The following is an 8,095-nucleotide window of genomic DNA, read 5'->3' as shown; positions in this document are numbered from 1 at the left end:
ATAGAAATAACAGGGCTTATGGAGAAAATAGGGTTAGGTGCAGATTACTCCAAATCGAAAAAAAATTTCGTAGTTAGCCTAACACAAAGGATAGCACAGTCTAAATAAATGTTACATTCATATCTAATAATGAAATCATACAGTAAATGTTACACTTTACCTTGAGAAAATATGAATATAACTTGATGGGGGATAAGGGTGATGTTGAGGCTGAGGAGTCATGAAACATCAAGCTTTTCTTCAAGTGTTATAGCCTTTCTTTTACGATCACCACCGGAAATGCGATCACCAGAGTGCTTCCCAGAGATATTCTTCCTTTCCATAGTCACAAAATTGGAGAAACAGTAATCAGAATTCACTGAGGACACTTAAAAACTTCACGTGTTTCAAACAAAGTGTGGAGTAAACAGAGCGCGCGGGTCTAAAACGCTATGTATTTTGTTTTTCTCTTATTTAAAATTTTACATTTTACATATACTGTACAGTTATACTGTATACATAAATATTACATAAATTATTTCTGCAATTCTTCACAAACAAAACACATAAATCAATTGAACATGTGATGTCGAACGTGAACTGTAAACACTGCATAACCCCGCACCAAGCCACAATGTACAGTACACTTTAAACGCTACTTATTTTGTTTTTCTCTCTTATTTAAAATTTTACAATTTACATATACTGTACAGGTATTTCTTCACAAACAAAACACATAAATCAATTGAACAAGTGATGTTGAACGTGAACTGTAAACATTGAGCCAAGCCACAACACTGTACAGTACACTTTAACACTTTAAACGCTACGTATTTAGTTTTTCTCTTTTATTTAAATTTTTACAATTTACATACAGTATACATATATATATATATATATATATATATATATATATATATATATATATATATATATATATATATATATATATATATATATATATATATATATATATATATATATATATATATATATATATATATATATATATATATATATATATATATATATATATATATCTTGATAAAATCACACGGGAAAATGGAAACAACGGCGTACCTTAGCTTTCGTCTTTATTCAAGACATCTTCAGAGGCAACTGGATTACATGGACAGAGAGAGGCTTAAATATACAGGGTGACCTAAAAACATGAGGTCAGGTCATAATGATGACATCCACTAATCCCCACACCAACATACACGTAGAGGAGCTAAAGAGAAGGGTGATGACGTGACTAGACAGGTCAGGTCAGAAAAAAGGGACCCACAAAATAACTATCATACATCAAGATCAAAGGTTTTCAAAGCATTTTTAACCTTGGGCCACTGACAAATAAATTTATGTAACATATTATCAGTTTTGAACTGACCATCACTAAGGTTTATTGATTTTAATTCCTTAATCAAACTAGCTTCAACCAGAAGTCTTTCTGTGACACAAAATGATTTGAATACTTCTAAGCTTTTTTCCCAAGCAATGGGGTGATTATTATTCCTAACATGAACGAACAAGGCACTGCTTTCAGATGCAGTTCTGATATTATACTTATGTTGTTTGATTCTGAGCTGCAGTGTTTTTCCTGTCTGACCTACATAATTACAATTACATTTGCTACATGGAATACAATAAACACTTCCATTTACATTCAAACTTGGGCTGAGCATGGGTAATTGTCTTTCTGCTCCTCTAGCCTGTATTTATATGGAGTTTTTTTGAGTCTAGATTACTACCCAATATAGTGGACTGTATTCCTCCTTGGTATAGATATGTAGATGATGTTCTTTGTCTTTGGCCTAAAAACAGTGACCCATTGAAATTTTTAGACAAGCTTAATCATATTGTCCCTAGTATCACATTCAAAATTGAAAGAGAAATAAGTGAATCCCTTCCATTTCTTGATATGCTTATCATGAGAAATGGCCAAAACTATAAATTTAAGGTATATAGAAAGCCCACACAGGTAGACAGTTTCATTCACTTTTTATCCAATCACCTTGAGTCTACCAAAATGTCAGTTTTTTCTGCTATGTTCCTAAGATGTCTGCGTATTTGTGACTCTGAATTTATTGACGATGAATTTAAACACATTCGTTCTATTGCACAGAAACTTGGGTACCCTTCTGTGTTTGTTGATCGTTGCTTTAAAAGGGCTAAAAAATCCTTTCATTCCTCTCAAACCAGACAAGTTCCTACACTTAAGAATATTTTGACTCTGCCCTATCGTGATGAATTTGTCCCGTTAGTTCGGTCCCTCAAGCTTCTAAATATTAATGTTGTTTTCAATTATGACTCAACCATTACCAATATGTTAATAAGGAATAGCCCAAGTTTGAATGTAAATGGAAGTGTGTATTGTATTCCATGTAGCAAATGTAATTGTAATTATGTAGGTCAGACAGGAAAAACACTGCAGCTCAGAATCAAACAACATAAGTATAATATCAGAACTGCATCTGAAAGCAGTGCCTTGTTCGTTCATGTTAGGAATAATAATCACCCCATTGCTTAGGAAAAAAGCTTAGAAGTATTCAAATCATCTTGTGTCACAGAAAGACTTCTGGTTGAAGCTAGTTTGATTAAGGAATTAAAATCAATAAACCTTAGTGATGGTCAGTTCAAAACTGATAATATGTTACATAAATTTATTTGTCAGTGGCCCAAGGTTAAAAATGCTTTGAAAACCTTTGATCTTGATGTATGATAGTTATTTTGTGGGTCCCTTTTTTCTGACCTGACCTGTCTAGTCACGTCATCACCCTTCTCTTAGCTCCTCTTCGTGTATGTTGGTGTGGGGATTAGTGGATGTCATCATTATGACCTGACCTCATGTTTTTAGGTCACCCTGTATATTTAAGCCTCTCTCTGTCCATGTATATGTATATGTATATGTATGTATATGCATATGTATGTATATGTATATATATGTATATGTATATATATATGTATATGTATATGTATATATATGTATATGTATATATTTGTATATATATATATATATATTTATATATATATATATATATGTATATATATGTATATATATATATATATATATATATATATATATATATATATATATATATATATATATATATATATATATATATATATATATATATATATATATATATTTATATATATATATATATATATATATATATATATATATATACACACAGTCGACCCTCGTTAATTCGGACTAATAGGGGGGGAAGGGTGTCCGTTTTAGCCGATTGTCCGAATTAACCGATTTAGGGGTTAATATTGCATTATGTTTCAAAGTCATTGTTTTCGTCACGATTTTATCCCACTTTCCACTGTAATATGCAAGTAATTTCAGCAAAAATATTACATTTCCGTGAATGTATTATATCAAGCACAGCATGAATAGAATACCATTGTAATATAACAGTATTTTAACCGAAAACTACTAACAAAACGAATAACATCTCAAGAACATCGGAAGCTTAGGTAAAGTCTTTTGTTTTCGTCATGTATTTTATCCTATTTTACATTGAAATACATCACGTTTCAGCAAAACTACTATTTATTTCCAAGAATATATTCATTCAGGCGCAGTTTAGGTAAAATATACGTGTGATGTAACAGATTTTTAACTGAAAACGATTCGGAAAACACGTACCCTCTAGCCCTGTTCAAGGAGAGGACTGGGAGAAGCTGTTTGGTGCTGCAAACGATGACAAGGAAAATGATTTGGATGGATTTTAATGAAAATATTCAGAAATATGGTATCGTAGTATCTATTCAAGTCAATTAGGATAGAATATTATTGTAATACAACAGTTTTTTAACTGAAAACCAATCGAAAAGCAATTACGGTAACATCTTTTGAACGAAAGAAAACGAAAGTCATTGTTTTCGTCACGATTTTATCCCTCTTTCCACTAATATTTACGTCATTTCAGCAAAAATATTACATTTCCGTGAATGCATTATATCAAGCACAGTATGAATAGAATACCATTATAATATAACAGTATTTTAACCAAAAACTATTAAAAAAACGAGTAACTTCTCAAGAACATCGGAAGGTTAGGTAAAGTCTTTTGTTTTCGTCATGTATTTTATCCTATTTTACATTAAAATACATCACGTTTCAGCAAAACTACTATTTATTTTCGAGAATATATTCATTCAGGCACAGTTAAGGTAAAATATACATGTGATGTAACAGTTTTTTAACTGAAAACGATTCCAAAAACACGTGTACCGTGTAGCTGATACTCAACAGCTGGTGGTGCGTCATGTGTCGTTGTAAACAATAGGAGGTTGAAATAGATTACCGGGTATTATATTAAGTGTGAAATATCAAAAATGTTTTTATTACCGGTATTTTTTGTAGATCAATGAGAACTGTGATACTGTATATGATATGATAAGTTAGCCTGTGCTAAGAACTTCAACATAGACTACTGAAAACACGTTGTAAGGTAATTTAGCCTATTGTAAGTTGGTGAGCTTCATTTGCTGAAGGAACTGCACAACTTTTCATTATTAATTGGTAAAAATTTTACGTTTCCATTGTTTACTGGCAGTAAATGGTAAATATTTTTCATGTCTGAAGCTAAAAGTTGCATCCCCCCCACCACACTAGTGGTGGAGATGTTACATTTGACCAAAAAGACACTGGTGTTTTATCCCAGCAGTGGGTGGACCAGCATTTCAGCTTAAGGTCCGCGTAGGTAATATTCCTACAGATCTTTCAAAAAAATAAAAAATTCGTTCAGATTTTGTCCGAATTATCCGAAATCCGGATTAAAGGGGTCCGAATTAACGAGGGTCGACTGTATATAGGACTGCTTTTAGTATCCTGGTGGTCCAGAGGTAGCGTTCCCCGGTCACAGTCGTGGGCAGTCCTATACTCTGTTATATTTCAAACAAAGCCTGTTCAACGAGCTTATGGAGCCGTGAACCTCTAATGGGGACTACCAGTATCACATAGGTGGTCAGAGTAACGTTTTACCAAATCCGGCTTCGAGTTGAGGTGTTGATTGTATGTAGAAGTCCGCGTGCTTTATTGGGCTAATGAAATATATATGGATCCTCGTGTTTCGAATCCTGGCGGGTCGAGGTGTTGATTGTATATATATATAGATATACTTCATTTTTAGTCCATATAACACGCGGACTTGAACATATAATATAATCAACGATCTCACACGCATAAGGTCTAGGGCTCGAGTGCTGGCTGGTGAGGTCGTTGATTATAGTATATATATATATATATATATATATATATATATATATATATATATATATATATATATATATATATATATATATATATATATATATATATATATATATATATATATATATATATATAATGTTCGAGCTGCTCTCTGAAAGCATGTGCTACCGCTGGACCCTCCAGATGCTTAGTGTTAAAACCTCTTTTGGAGGCTTGCTTGTTCCGCCGTCTTAGGGCGACGTAAAGTGAGAGTTTGGCTCTGATGAGCCGATGAACAGCGTCACAGTGACCTGAGCCACGCATGGCTCGGGTGATGAGGACGTCTCGGCGATCTCTTTCTCTGACAATGGTGTAGTCAATGAGATGCTAGTGTTTGGATCGTGGGTGTTACCACGAACCCTTGAACTTGCCTAAACAAGGCATTGGTGATAGTAAGGTTGTGTGCAGCACACTTGCTGAAGAGGAGTAGGCCGGTAGGATTACCCTTGCCTAGTCCGTTTCTCCATATGATTCCCTGCTATATGTCAGCATCTCTGCAAACTCTGGCATTGAAGTCACCTAGGAGCACAGTCTTATCTTCTCTGGGGATGGGGATAGAGGTTAGCACTCTGTCAAGGTGGGAGTAAAAGGCCTCCTTGATGTCATCCTCTGCATCCAGTGTTGGAGTGTATGCACTGAAGAAAGCATGACGTGAGTAATTCAGTGGGGCTCGGAACGTCATGAAGCGGTCGTTGATCACAACAGGCATTCCAGTTAGCCTATGGAGGATGCTTTGGCGTATGGCAAACCTAATTCCATAAATGCGTTTCACTCCACAGCGGGCTTATCCTTCCAGAAAAATGTATAGCCAGACACCCGTTCTGTGAGTCGACCCTCGTCTGGGAGCCGGGACTCACTAATGACTGCTATGCCGATGTTATACCTAGCCAGCTCTTTTGCCATAAGGGCGGTTCGTCTTTCTGGACGCTCATATGTGCCGGTATCCAGAAGGGTCCTTACCTTCCATGCTGTGACCATAAGAGGTTGTATAGTTTGTTTTTGTTTTGATCTGTGATTATGATTGTGTTTTCGACTGCATGAGGATGACCTTACTGGGTGCGGTTGCCCAGTCAGGTTTGTTCTTTAGGCAGGCTATGTTTATGGCACCTTTTCTAGCCCCCTCCCCACGTGGGGTGAGCAGAGTGGCTCCTCGAAAGGGCTGTTCAGTAGCACAGACAAGACCGGATTGAACTGCTGCCTATACCTCGGTGCATAAACGATCATCTTATCTGTGCCGTCTATGTGCAAAGTTGCGACAAGAGTCTCTCGGCAGTCATCTCTGCCTGTCCCCGTCGCCATTCGTCCATCGCCATATGACTTTTGTGGGTATAGGGGCTTTGATTATGATGAGAAGTATGATGAGCTGTATGATGGCTGCACGTGAGTTGATTTATGTGGTGAGGCAGGAGCACAGACTGCAACCACACATCTTGGCTCTCCCCTTTCCCTGATCCAGTGGTGCAAGTGTTGTAACGACTGAGGAGAGGGGGCATTGCAATGGATTGCCGATAGCCCAGTTTGTTGGGGTTTGCCTTAGTGACCTGCCTATCTTGCATTGCCTTCATCTGTTGGTGTAGTGTTTGGGTTCCCATGTTGGTCACCTCTTCCGCCTATACCGTCTTTAGGGGTCTTACTGGAGCACAGTAAGCATGTCTGCCAGATCCGGAGCTCCACTGCAAATTTTTCAGTTGGGATTTACTCCATTAGCCTTATACCTGTCAAGGTTATTCCACAAGGAAGCGGGGCAGTGATTGGTAGGCGTCAGGACGTGTCAACATGGCAGTGGGCTTATGCGCCATTCCTCTAGGGCCCACTGCTGCTCTGAGATTCCCTGCTAGTCTAGCCTGGGCCCACGAGGCACCCAGTTACCGTGTGTTGCCACGAGGAGGCACAGCAGGAGTCTTGATGGTGAAGAGGCTGTGTACTGGCAGGGGAGATCCTATGCAAGTTGTTTCCCTGTTCGCCACGAGCGCTAGCCAGCGGCGGTAGCTGAAACGAGAGGAAGCAATCAGTGCTGCCACACTCGACGCATTACACCACCATGTGCACTCACACACACACACACACACACACACACACACACACACACACAAAATGCAAGGTTCCCTCCAAGAGCTCATCTTACCACTGTTGTACAATCTGAAGCCAACACATTATGTCTAAGTTGCCAAAGATACTGTTCCCTCAATCATATTTCTTAATGCTTCTTATGTTGAGAGAAGAGTCCAAGAATAACAACAGCAATTCAGTGATCAATATTTGAAGAACTCTTGACTTGTGCAAACGATGCACTTCTACCGGAACCTGCGGTGAGTGTTCACAGAAACATGTTTAATCTCTTGGTCTACACCAGGGGTTCTCAACCAGGGGGGAATTCCCCCCAGGGGGGGAATTCAGGTTTTCAGGGGGGGGAAACTGATTCGGGAGCAAGAGATATGTTCGATGATAAATCAATCACAGAATTTTGGCCCTTGATGTGCGATTCCTACCCAAAAGTGGCAGAAAGAGCTATCCGTGCATTGCTTCCGTTTGTGTCGACATATCTTTGTGAGTCAGGCTTTTCAACTCTTGCAAATTAAAACGAAGCAACGTAGTAGATTAGAGGTAGAAAATGACCTGCGTTGTGCCCTTTCAAGCACTCCTCCGCGTATCCCAGAATTGGCGAAGAAAAAACAATCACAGGTTTCTCATTGACTGTAATCTTCATCTGAATAAAATTAATTACAAATTTACAATATCCTGGTATTCTATTGAACTTTTTGTTTATTGCATTATGCTTCAGTTTGGTCTGCTAAGTAATTCATTATAAATATAAAAAACTATTTTACTTTTATTCAAGTTTTATAA

This window comes from Homarus americanus, unplaced genomic scaffold (assembly GCF_018991925.1).
Source record: "Homarus americanus isolate GMGI-L3 unplaced genomic scaffold, GMGI_Hamer_2.0 scaffold52512, whole genome shotgun sequence".
In the NCBI taxonomy this organism is placed as follows: domain Eukaryota; kingdom Metazoa; phylum Arthropoda; class Malacostraca; order Decapoda; family Nephropidae; genus Homarus; species Homarus americanus.
The sequence above is the reverse complement of the archived record's forward strand: the minus strand, read 5'-3'. Positions refer to the sequence as shown.